Source organism: Schistocerca piceifrons, chromosome 7 (assembly GCF_021461385.2).
Source record: "Schistocerca piceifrons isolate TAMUIC-IGC-003096 chromosome 7, iqSchPice1.1, whole genome shotgun sequence".
Taxonomy (NCBI): domain Eukaryota; kingdom Metazoa; phylum Arthropoda; class Insecta; order Orthoptera; family Acrididae; genus Schistocerca; species Schistocerca piceifrons.
In genome coordinates, this window is record NC_060144.1 from 158792381 (window position 1) to 158805694 (window position 13314).

A 13314-nucleotide genomic window follows, 5' to 3' on the forward strand; every position below is an offset into this window, starting at 1 on the left:
TTAGGTAGTTCTAAATTCTAGGGGATTAATGACCTCAGTTGTTAAGTTCCATAGTGCTCAGAGCCATTTGAACCAATTGTCGTACCGAGATTGAATATTGTAGCCCCTAAATCCTCCAAAAAATAGAAGAAAAATACACCTATCCAAAAAAGCAGATAAAAATACACTTGATGCACTCCTGAGAGACCATCGGCACTCATACCAAGCTAACAATGTAAGTGTAGACCAGATTTGGCTTGAATTCAAAGAAATAGTATCGGCAGTAATTGAGAAATTTACACTACATTAATTACAAACGACGGTGCTGATCCTCCTTGGTACACAAAATGGGTTACAACACTGTTGCAGAAAGAATGGAAAAGCATGCCAAATTTAAAAGAACGCAAAGCATTTGTTCTGGCTCCCCTATTATTCAGACTACACAGGGTGACCATTAATTAATCTGACAAACTGCAGGGATGGATGTCCTGTAGTTTCTCTACAGACGGTATGACTTCTTATCTGTTATTGGTGATTATGGCAATGTCAACAGAAAATGCTAACAATCCAAGTGAACTTTAGTTATGGTTACATATGCCATTAATTACACCGCAGTCTCATTTATCATTCTGTAATTGCTTTCCCAGAACTGAACTTTAATGGGTGTAAGGCATTCCCTGGCATACAAATGTTTTATATTAGCGTAAATGACATACTAATTGTAAGAAACTTTTACATGGGCGTGAAAGTACACTGCTGTAGCGGTAGCTATTGCAATGCACATGGGAACAGTTTCGATTAAGGAGTCATTTACCTTCCAAACTCAACTGTATGAATAGTGTTGGCAGATGTATGTGTCACGGGGTTCCAGTCATTAACTTTTACCGACCACAGAGCATTCCGGAGTTAGTTTACCCTCAGGTACGAAATGACTTCGCTTACAAAACCTGAACGTTTTTTCAAAAGTTCGTCAAGTCAGCGCTAGTGTCGGTAATGACTTCAACTATGTACCGTGGGAGACGTGCCAGGGGAGACCTTGAGCGCCGGCGGTAAATTTACTCACAACATTTGTGAAATATTATTTCCTTCAAGACAAATCTCTCTCGTAGTTGTTCACTGCCATCAAATTTGCGATTTTTTCGGGTCCATGTGCGTGGACACTAAGGGCCTTTCTTGCCACGTACCATCTCTCAGTTCAGGAGAAACAGATAAGGGTGGGACCCACATGATAAGTACCACGGTAGTACACCTTACAGTGGCTTATGAAGTATACATTTAGAAGTAGATGTAAATGTGGAGTTCAGATTTCGGAAAGATTCTGTAAACGGTCCTGAAGTAGCGCCCGATAACATTGTTGACATGGCAACTGGACGTTGTCATCTGTGATGAATTTCTGTACAAAAAATACTAAATAAAGAGTTAACATTTTACTAACATCAAACTCAGGCTATGCCACCTCTATACTAAATCAGGTAAGAATAAGAGGAATAACATTCAGTTGTGACATTGCTAAAATAGTGCACAATACCTCTTCGTAACTCCAAAAGCTCTCCAGCGCATGAGCCGAAACACAAGAAAATATGTTACGCATACTTGCTATAATTTTATGTTATTAACATTAAACGATCTAGTGAGGTATTTCACTTGGGTCATTAATTATAAAATTAATTTTGAGTCACACTCATGTGTTGGATGTTAAGAGTATTGAAAGAGGTCATTCGCGTCAGTTCCTATCGAGCCTGAAATGGAAATCATAGGCATATTTCTATGAGCGTCACTCAACAGTAGTGAAGCATTTTATACTAACTCGCGACATGAGTCTTAGCATCTTTTAGCACAGAATGGTATTCCTATGAACAGTTCAGTATCGTAAGCCTCCAAAGCCACTTTCGGGAAACCATGAAATTTAAAGAACCATAACGTACGTCATAATGCGAATAAAAAGAATATAGGCCCAAAAGTTAATGGAAAACACACTTCATGGCTGCAAATTATACACAGTCATGCGAACTGGGAAGATGGACACATAATTAATATTATAGAATGTCGCAGTGTAACGTTATGCAGCTTTTAACATTGAAGGAAAGCTGGAAACGAAGAGATATAACGCATAGGATGTAATTGTTAGCACAGAGAAATGGGAAGGGGTCAAATAATTACACGGTAAGCTGAGTCAGCAACAGATGTTGGAATCATTACGTACAGGACAGTACGTGAAACACTGAGATATGATGTATTTATTATGCTCCGAACATTCTACTGGTCTACATGTTTTCAAACGATGATTCTAAAAATGCACAGAAAATTTATAGGTATTATGTACTTGTGTAATACAAACTGAGAACTTTAGGGCCCACTTAAATAGGTCAGATATATACCAATATCAGAGGCTGAATTTCTACATCTACATCTACGTACATATACCGCAATCCACCATACGGTGCGTGGCGGAGGGTACCTCGTACCACAACTAGCATCTTCTCTCCCTGTTCCACTCCCAAACAGAACGAGTGAAAAATGACTGCCTATATGTCTCTATACGAGCCCAAATGTCTCTTATCTTTGTGGTCTTTCCGCGAAATATAAGTTGGCGGCAGGAAAATTGTATTGAAGTCAGCCTCAAATGCTGGTTCTCTAAATTTCCTCAGTAGCGATTCACGAAAAGAACGCCTCCTTTCCTCCAGTGACTCCCACCCGAGTTCCTGAAGCATTTCCGTAACACTCGCGTGATAATCAAACCTACCAGTAACAAATCTAGCAGGCCGCCTCTAAATTGCTTCTATGTCCTCCCTCAATCCTACCCGATAGGGATCCCAAACGCTCGAGCACTACTCAAGAATAGGTCGTGTTAGCGTTTTATAAGTGGTCTCCTTTACAGATGAACCACATCTTGCCAAAATTCTACTAATGAACCGAAGACGACTATCCGCCTTCCCCTCAACTGACATTACATGCTTGTCCCACTTCATATCGCTCTGCAATGTTACGCCCAAATACTTAATCGACGTGACTGTATCAAGCGCTACATTACTGAGGGAGTATTCAAACATTACGGGATTATTTTTCCTATTCATCTGCATTAATTTACATATATCTATATTTAGAGTTAGCTGCCATTCTTTACACCAGTCACAAATCCTTTCCAAGTCATCTTGTATCTTCCTACAGTCACTCAACGACGACACCCTCCCGTACACCACACCATCATCAGCAAACAGCCGCACATTGCTATCCACCCTATCCAAAAGATCATTTATGTAGACAGAAAACAACAGCGGACCTACCACATTTCCCTGGGGCACTCCAGGTGATACCCTCACCTCCGATGAACACTCACCATCGAGGACAGCGTATTGGGTTCTATTACTTAAGAAGTCTTCGAGCCACTCACATGCTTGGGAACCAATCCCATATGCTCGTACCTTAGTTAGGAGTCTGCAGTGAGGCACCGAGTCAAACGCTTTCCGGAAGTCAAGGAAAATGGCATCCGTCTGATACTCTTCATCCATGATTCGCAAGATATCTTGTGAAAAAGGGTGAGTTGCGTTTCGCAGGAGCGATGCTTTCTAAAGCCGTGCTGATGCATTGACAGCAACTTCTCTGTCTCAAGGAAATTCATTATATTCGAACTGAGGATATGTTCGAGAATCCTGCAACAAACCGATGTTAAGGATGTTGGTCTGTAATTTTGAGGATGCGTCCTTCTACCCTTCTTATATACAGGCGGCACCTGCGCTGTTTTCCAGTCGCTCGGGACTTTACGTTGGGCAAGAGCTTCGCGATAAATGCAAGCTAAGTAAACCGAATTGAAATCCCATCAGGACCTGGCGATTTATTTATTTTCTACCCATTCACCTGCTTCACAACCCCAGGGATGTCTATGTCCTCCAAACGAGGGTATGTTTGTACGATCCTCCTGCGTGAAAGATTTCTCAAATGCTAAATTTAATATTTCAGCAAACTGATCAGTAAGTGACTGGATGGAAGCCTTCTACCCGCTTACCGATTTTACGTAAGACCAGAATTTCGTAGAGTTTTCAGGAAGATCCTTTGCTAAGCTATGACGGTGGTAGTGGTTTTATGCCTCGCGCATCGCTCTTTTTACAGCAGCACGAATCACTACTAACTTTTGCCTGTCCTCATTCTCCCGATCTTTCTTGTACCGCGAGTGCAACTGTCTTTGCTTCCTGAGCATTCTCCGAATTGCGCTGTTAAGCCACGGTGGGTCTTTTCCGTCCGTAACCCACTTTTTCGGCACATACTTCTCCAATGCGTGATTTACAATGTGTTTAAAATTTGCCCATAATTCTTCCACGGCCATCGTACCGGAAGTAAATGAAGTTGATTGTCTTGGTGCATGGGTGCACGTAGGTTTTTCTTTATTTTCTACAGTAAGAAAATCCCCAGCCGATCTTTATAGTAATAGCGGTAAAAGTCCATGAGAAAATGTGTACAATCCCCGTCCTACACAGAGGAGAATGATAAAATACTATTGACCAACCACCGAAACTATCGCAACAATTTGCTATGATTCGAAGAACTACCGAGAAATATTGGAGCTTAAACAGTAAAAGGTACGGAAACCTGGCTGAAATTTGAATTTGGCTATTGCAAGATTTATGGGGAAAATTTAAGAGTATACCAACAAGATTGGCTAGAGGAAAATGGAAGGGGTATATTTTGTGTAGTGGACAATGAACTCAGCTCCATCTAAATAGACATTTTAGCTGCAGTGGAGATTGATTGCCCGCATCTCGTGGTCGTGCGGTATCGTTCTCGCTTCCCACGCCCGGGTTCCCGGGTTCGATTCCCGGCGGGGTCAGAGATTTTCTCAGCCTCGTGATGGCTGGGTGTTGTGTGCTGTCCTTACGTTAGTTAGGTTTAAGTAGTTCTAAGTTCTAGGAGACTGATGACCATAGATGTTAAGTCCCATAGTGCTCAGAGCCATTTTTTGGAGATTGATTGCGGCAGATCTTGTATCAAGGATCGGAATGAAAGTTTAACTGGATTTTGTACCTACCACCTGATTCGCTCCCCAATGTAACCGAAATCTTCAGGCAAAACCTCAGATCGATGGTACTTATATCCTCCAGTCATATTATCACTATTGAGAAAGACTTTAATCATTCAGCAGTCGATTGAGATAATACTGTTTTGTAAGACTTTGACTTGATAAGACCACGTATGAAATAATACATAACGGTTTCTCTGAAAAATACGTAGAATAGACGGTTTGGAAGTCCTCTCGAAATGGAAATATACTACACATAACTACAGCCAACGGATCCGTCGTCTTTGATGCTGTCCAATTTGAAGCTGGTATCAGCGACTATGAGGTGCTCGTAGTAACAATAATTTACAAATTACGTAGAACAACTAAACGGGGTAGAACTATTTAAATGATGAAGTAATGTGCGGTCAAAAGAAAAGCATCCTTCCCCCAGTAGGAAAGCCAAATAACTGTTTCTGGGAATTGTAGTGTAGAAGAGCTGTAGTTGCAGTAAGAAAATTAGTGGATCATGCACTGGGTAGAAATATACCTAATAAAACAATTCGCTGTTGGAGGAAACTTCCATGGTGCTTGTACAGCGAGCATAGGAGTCCGCCCCAGTAGCTGAGTGGTCAGCGTGACGGATTGCCGTCCTCTGGGCCCGGGTTCGATTCCCGGCTGGGTCGGAGATTTTCTCCGCTCAGGGACTGGGTGTTGTGTTGTGTTCATCATCATTTCATCCCCATCCGGCGTGCAGGTCGCCCAATGTGGCGCCGAATGTAATAAGACCTGCGATATGGCGGCCGGACCTGCCCCGCGAGGGGCCTCCCGGCCAATGACGCCAAACGCTCATTTCCATTACCGAGCATAGCAGCGATTACTGCACCATAGGTGCAAAACAAAGTATGTGGCTGCAGATAAAAGATGCTAAGTGAAATATACCGTCAACCGCGTTAACTCATCTTCGACAAAAGTAGCAAAATTTTATCAACAGACCTCTCATAACATTCAGAGGACCTCGGGCCAGGACTGAAGATTGTCAGTGATACAAATTTAACATCAACTTCTCATGGTTGAGATTCACAGTCATATAATATTTCTTAGAAGACCTCACAGTCGCCGTTGACTGTATGAAATATTTATTATCACGATTGCAATTTCGGCCTAAGGCCATTTTCAAGTAACACTGCAAAAGTTACATTCTATCAGAATACAAGACTATCTGACATGAGTACATGTCGGACTCAGAATGCAGCTTTTTGACTGCGAGAAACCCACGAGATTCGATGAGTCCGACACTTATTACTTCATAAAATGTTGTTAAATATGCGCTGTATTGTGAATGTTACCATCGTTCTGATAATCTATCACAAATATTTAACAACGTTTTACGATGTAATAAATGTCGTTCTCATCGGATCTTGTGGTATTTTCGCAGTGTAAATGCTGCATCTTGACGATAACATGTACTCATTCAGATAGTCTTATATCTGACAGAATGTAACTTTAGCAGTGTTAATTGAAAATGGCCCTAAGGCCGAAACTGGATTCGTAATAATAAATATTTCATACAGTCAACGGCGACAAAATCAAATGGTTCAAATGGCTCTGAGCACTATGGGACTCAACTGCTGAGGTCATTAGTCCCCTAAAAGTTAGAACTACTTAAACCTAACTAACCTAAGGACAGCACACAACACCCAGCCATCACGAGGCAGAGAAAATCCCTGACCCCGCCGGGAATCGAACCCGGAAACCCGGGCGTGGGAAGTGAGAACGCTACCGCACGACCACGAGATGCGGGCTCAACGGCGATAATGATGTCTTTTACCAAATTTAACAATTAGTGTCCTGTATTTCCCTAACTGAGACACTCATGTATAATGAAGTACGTTACGGAAACAGCTGTTCGAACATTCAGGCATATGTTAATACTGTTTAAAATAGATGCCAAATTTTTGGCTACTCATTGTAAACGTTCAGAATTGTAAAACTGAAGACTTCAGAAAATTAAAACAACTAATATCCTTACACTACAATATGAACAAGTCCCTATTTCAATCAGTGAACTCTACAAATAGCTGGCTGTTGCAGTATACAGGGGCATGAAATGTAATGATGACATAACGTCAGTTACAGGTAGATGTAAGTAGCAGATTTCGGCTCATTTCTATGAAACTGAAAAATGCAATCAGTTTACAGACTTTTTTTTTTTTGAGTAATCAGTCTTCTGACAGGTTTGATGCGGCCCGCCACGAAGTCCTCTCCTGTGCAAACCTCTTCCCTCAGAGTAGCACTTGAAATCTGTGCACTCAGTTATCTGCTGGACGTATCCAATGTCTGTCTACAATTTTTGCCGTCTACAGCTCCCTGTAGTACTATGGAAGTGAATCCATGATGACTTAACAGATGTCTTGTCACCCGCTCCCATCTTCTTGTCAGTGTTGTCTATATATTCCTTTGCTGTCCGATTGTGAGCAGACCCTCCTCGTTCCTTATCTTATCAGTCCACATAAATTTCAAAATTCGTCTGTAGCCACATCTCTAATGCTTCTATTCTCTTTTGTACCGGTTTTCCCACAGTCCATGTTTTACTAGCATACAACGCTGTGCTCCAAACGCATATACTCAGAAAATTCTTCCTCGAATTAAGGCCTATTCTTGATACTAGTAGACTTCTCTTAGCCAGGGATGCCGTTTTTGCCAGTGCTAGACTGCTGTTGATGTCCCCCTTGCTCCGTCCGTCGTTGGATATTTTGCTGTCTTTGGTAGCAGAAAAGTTTAACTTCATCTACTTCGTGACCAACAATCCTGATGTTAAGTTTCCTGCTGTTTTCATTTCTGCTACTTCTCATTACTTTCGTCTTTCTCCGAGTTACTCTCAATCGATCCTCTATACTTTTTGGACTGTTCATTACACTCAGAAGATCTAGTAATTCTTCTTCACTTTCACTTAGGATACCAAAATCATCAGCGAACCGTATCATTCATATTCTTTCTCCTTGAATTGTAATTCAACTTCTAAACCTTTATTTCGGTTCAATCATTGCTTCTTCGATGTACAGATTGAATAGTGGGTGTTAAAGACTACATCCACGTCTTACACCCTTTTAAATCCAAGTACTTTGTTCTTTGTCGTCCACTCCCATTGTACTCTCATGGCCCTTATAAATTCTGTGTATTACCCATCTCTCTCTGTGGCTTCCCTCCTATTTATCTCAAAATTTCGAACATCTTGCACCATTCTACATTGTCGAACGATTTTTCTAAGTCGGCAAATCCTATAACCGTTTCTTGATATTACTTGCTTCCATTATCAACCGCAACGTTAGAATTGCCTGTCTGGTGCCTTTACCTTTCCTAAAGACAAACCCATCCTCATCTAACGTATCATCAATTCTCTTTTCCATTCTTCTGTATATTGTTCTTATCAGGAATTTTGAGGATTGAATTCTCGCACTTGTCAGCGCTTGCAGTTTCCTGAATTCTGTGAATGATATTTTTCCAAATATCAGATGTCGCCAGACTCATACATTCTACACACCAACGCGAATAAAATTTTTTTGCCACTTGCCCCAACAGTTTTAGAAATTCTGATGGAATGCTATATATTCCTTCTGCCTTAATATTCTAATACTGGATCCCCTATCTCTTCTCAATCGACCGCTGTTTCTTCTTCCATCACATCAGAGAAGTCTTCCTCCTTATAGATGTTTTCAGTGTACTCTTTCCACCTATTCACACACTCCTCTGCATTTAACAGTGGATTTCTCGTTGCACTCTTAATGTTACCACCCTTGCTTTTAATTTCACCGAAGGTTGTTTATACTTTCCCGTATGCTGAAGCAGTCCTTCCGACATTCTTCTTCTCCGATTTCTTCACATTATTCATTGAGCCCTTTCGTCCTGGCTCCACTGCACTTCCTATTTATTTCATTCGTCAGCGACTTGTATTTCTGTATTCCTGGATTTAGCCGAAAATTTTTGTACATCCTTCTCTCACTATCACCTGAAGTATTTCTTTTGTTATACGTGGTTTTCTTGTAGTTGCCTTCTTCGCACCTGTTGTTTTTCTTTTCAACTTATGTGACTGCCCTTTTCAGGGATGTCCATTCTTCCTCAGCTGTAATGCCTACTAAGCTGTTCCTTATTGCTTTGTCTATAGCCTTAGAGAACTTCAACCATATCTTGTTATTACTAAGTACTTGTGTGTATCCTACTTGTTTGCGTATTCATTCTTCCTGACTAGTCTCTTAAACTTCAGCTTACTCTTCATCAGTATTAAATTGTGATCTGAGTCTATATCTGCTCCCAGGTACGGCTTACAAACCAGTATCTGATTTCGGAGTCTCTGTCTGAGCATGATGTAATCTAAGTGAATCTTCCCGTATCAATCTCCCTTTTCGAAGTATACCTGCTCCGCTTGTTACTCTTGAACAGATTATTCGCTATTACCACCTGAAATTTACTTCAGAACTCAGTTAAGCTCTATCTTCTCTCATTCCTTGTCCCAAGCCCATGCCTCCTGTAACATGTTTTTCTACTTTTTCCCCTATAACATGATTCCAGTCTCCCATATTAGACTTTCATTTCCCTTTACGTGATGTATTACCCTTTCAATATCCTCATATACGTTCTCTATCTCTTTATGTTCAGCTCGCGACATCTGCATCTATACCTGAACTGTGGCTGTCGGTGTTGGTTTGCTGTCGATTCTGAAAACAACCACCCTGTCACTGATCCGTTCACAGCAAAACACTCTCTGTAATACCTTCCTATGCATAACGAATCTTACTCCTGTTATACCATTTCCTGCTACTGTTGATATTACCCTATGCTCATTTGTCCAGAAATCCTTATCACCTTTCCATTTCATTTCACAGGGCCCTGTTATATCTAGACTGTGGCTTTGCTCCCGGTTCAGCTTCTCTAGCTTCCCTACTATGTTCAACCTTCTGAAATTCCACGCCCAGACTCCCAGAACATTATCCTTTCGTTGATTATTCAATCTTTTTCTCATAGTCACCTCCCTCTTGGCAGTCCCCTCCTTGAGATCCAAATGGGGGACTATTCCGGAATCTTTAACCAATGGAGTGATCATCATGACACTTTTAACATTTATTGGCCACATATCCTGTGGATACACGTTGTATGTCTTTAATGCAGTGGTTTTCATCTCCTCCCGCATTCTCATGGCGGTGATCATTGCCGGTTTCTTCCACCTTTAGGGGCAGTTTCCCTCCGATCGGAAAATATTGTGCTCTGAACCTCTGTCCGCTCCTCCGACCTCTTTGACAAGGCCGTTGGCTGAATGAGGGTGACTGGAAGTATTCGGCCGCCGATAGTGATTATTAAACGAAATTTAAGGATACAGGGTACTGTTCCAGCTCAGTATTATGTAAAAATCAACAATTTCTTTCAGATACTGTTTATAATGTATACGTTCAGAAAAATGTTCAAATGTGTGTGCATTCCTAAGTGACCAAAATGCTGAGGTCATCGGTTCGTAGACTTACACACTACTTAATCTAACTTACGCTAAGATCAACACACAACTCTGCTGATGGAGGACTCGAATCTCCGGTGGGAGGGGACGTGCAATCCGTGACTTGGCGCCTCTAACCGTGCGGCCACTCCTCGGGGCTACGCTTTATAGATTTTTAGTTGATATCAGATAACGCAGCAAACTTTCTAAACAAATAAGAACTATTTTGAATGTTTTTGGACCTGCTTAGGATTATTAAAACATTACAGAGAAATTGATGCATTTTTTACCCAAAATGATTCCTCAAATTGAGATACTACTTAATAGAATGTTATACACTTGAAGGATACCAAATTTTTACCAGATATGCATGACATGATGGCTGAGGTACTAAACTTATTTAATTCCATCTGTTATGTATATTACACGGATAAAAAAATATCACACCTTATGTTTTAATTTCTATAATATTTTTCCTAATAAATTTTTTTTCTATAATTTAGTTGATTCTGCAATAAAGCTTCGGTCTACTACATAAGTACTGAGTATTGTGTTACAGAAAAAAATTAGACCAATGCTCTATGAATTTAGGAAATATTTGTACCTGAATCTGAAAAATACAACTTGCGGTAAACTGCTGACGAAGAAATTAGTCCAAATTAACTGTGTCTCAGAACATTCATGATGCATGGTCTTCATGCTGCAGCATTTATTTGTCTTCAAGTTTCCTCTTGGCATTCGTTTTAGCACTTCTTGGCTCTTTGGTAACTTCAAGAGCGAATCTCTCAGCTTCATGCACCCGTTGTCTGTCACACGCAAGGAATTGATCTACCATATTAGAGCCACATTTTATGCCTAAATTTCTCAGACCTTGCATCGTACCTGTCACTACATCGTTGAAACACATCACTGCATCTAGTACACCAAATTATAATGTATTTAGTCCTAGAAAAACATACTTGGGTAATCTTTCCCATATGCAACGGTTGAAACTTTCATTTGTATTCTGAGTGCCCCAATGAAGACATTTACTAAGCAAAACAGGTTCACTCAGGTCTCTAAAAATTGGTTTTATTTAATTCATAACAGTCTCCGGAAGAGAACGCTTATGACGGTATATTTGACTACTATCCGTTTTCGCTTTGGTAACAACACCAAGAAACTGCTCCTTTAGGACTAAGTCCGTGAACGGGGTGGTCATCTGTGAACAACGTATGAAAGGAGGTGTCCCATACAGCTTTTCTCGTTGCTGTAACATCGTTCAGAGATATAGTTCATCTAATGGCCAGTCCATAATAACTTTGAAGAAGGTCTATATCAGTTTATGTCAGTCTGCCTTGGCCAGACCGAGATTTTCCATCAGATAGCAACAATCCTTTCATTTCTCTTCGTACCTTCCTCAATCTAGCATCCATCCTTTTTTGGACATGGCCACAACACGTCCCCATCGCCTAAGTACTTCGTATATCTAACGTTGTAAACCGGCACCAACTTGAGAAATATTTTTGAGCTCCATCACACTCCATTCCTCCATAGTAACCATCATAATTCTTAGAACCCTGATGTTCAATATGTCCTTCAGTCTGCAGACATAATAGCTGCTTTCTTAGCAATCATATACAACCGCTCACTTGACGAATGGTCTGTTTCTAAGGACCGCGAAATAGCACAGGTTACACCAATATTCAGGAAGGGAAATAGGAGTAACCCATTGAATCACAGACCCACATCACTGACCTCAATTTGTAGTAGGATTTTGTAGCATATATTGTGCTCGACCATTATGAATCACCTTGAAGAAAATGACTTATTGATGCATAACCAACACGGATTCAGAAAATATCTTTCTTGTGCTACACATGGAGTAATGAGTGCTGTCGACAAGGGACCTCAGACCGATTCCATATTCCTAGATTTCCAGAAGGTATTTGGTATCGTTCCTCACAAGCGACTATTAATCAAACTTCGTGCATATGGAGTCTCGTCTCAGTTGTGTGACTGGATTCGTGATATCCTCTCAGAGAAGTCACAGTTCGTAGTGATAGACGAAATATCATCGAGTAAAACAGAAGTAATATCTGGCTTTCAGCAAGGTAGTGTCACAGGCCCTCTGCGGTTCCTGATTTACATAAATGATCTAGGTGATAATCTTAGCAGCCACCTTAGAATGTTCGCAGATGACGCTGTAATTTACCGTATAGTAAAATCACCAGACGATCAATTCCAATTACAAAATGATCTAAAGAGAATTTCTGTATGGTGCGAAAAGTGGCAACTGGCACTAAACAAACAAACGTGCTAGGTCATCCACATGGGTACTAAAAGAAATCCGATAAATTTTGGGTATACGATAAATCGCACAAATCTAAGGGCTGTCAATTCGACTTAATACCCAGGAATTACAATTACGAGCAACATGAATTGGAAAGACCACATAGATAATATTGTGGGGAGGTCGAAACAAAGACTGAGCTTTGTTGGTAGAACACTTAGAAGATGCGACAGACCCACTAAAGAGACAACTTACATTTCACTTGTCCGTCCTCTGCTGGAATACTGCTGAGCGGTATGGGATCCTTACCACATAGGATTGACGGAGGACATCGAAAAAGTGCAAAGAAGGGTAGCTCGTTTCGTGTTATCACGCAATGGGGGCGAGAGTGTCTGTGATATGATACGCGAGTTGGGGTGGCAGTCACTGAAAGAAAGACGGTTTTCTTTGCGGCGAGATCTATTTACGAAATTTCAACCACCAACTTTCTCTTCGGAATGCGTAAATATTTTGTTGACGCCTACGTAGGGAGATTCTAGATAATCATCCTAATAAAATAAGAGATATCAGAGCTCGAACGGAAAGATT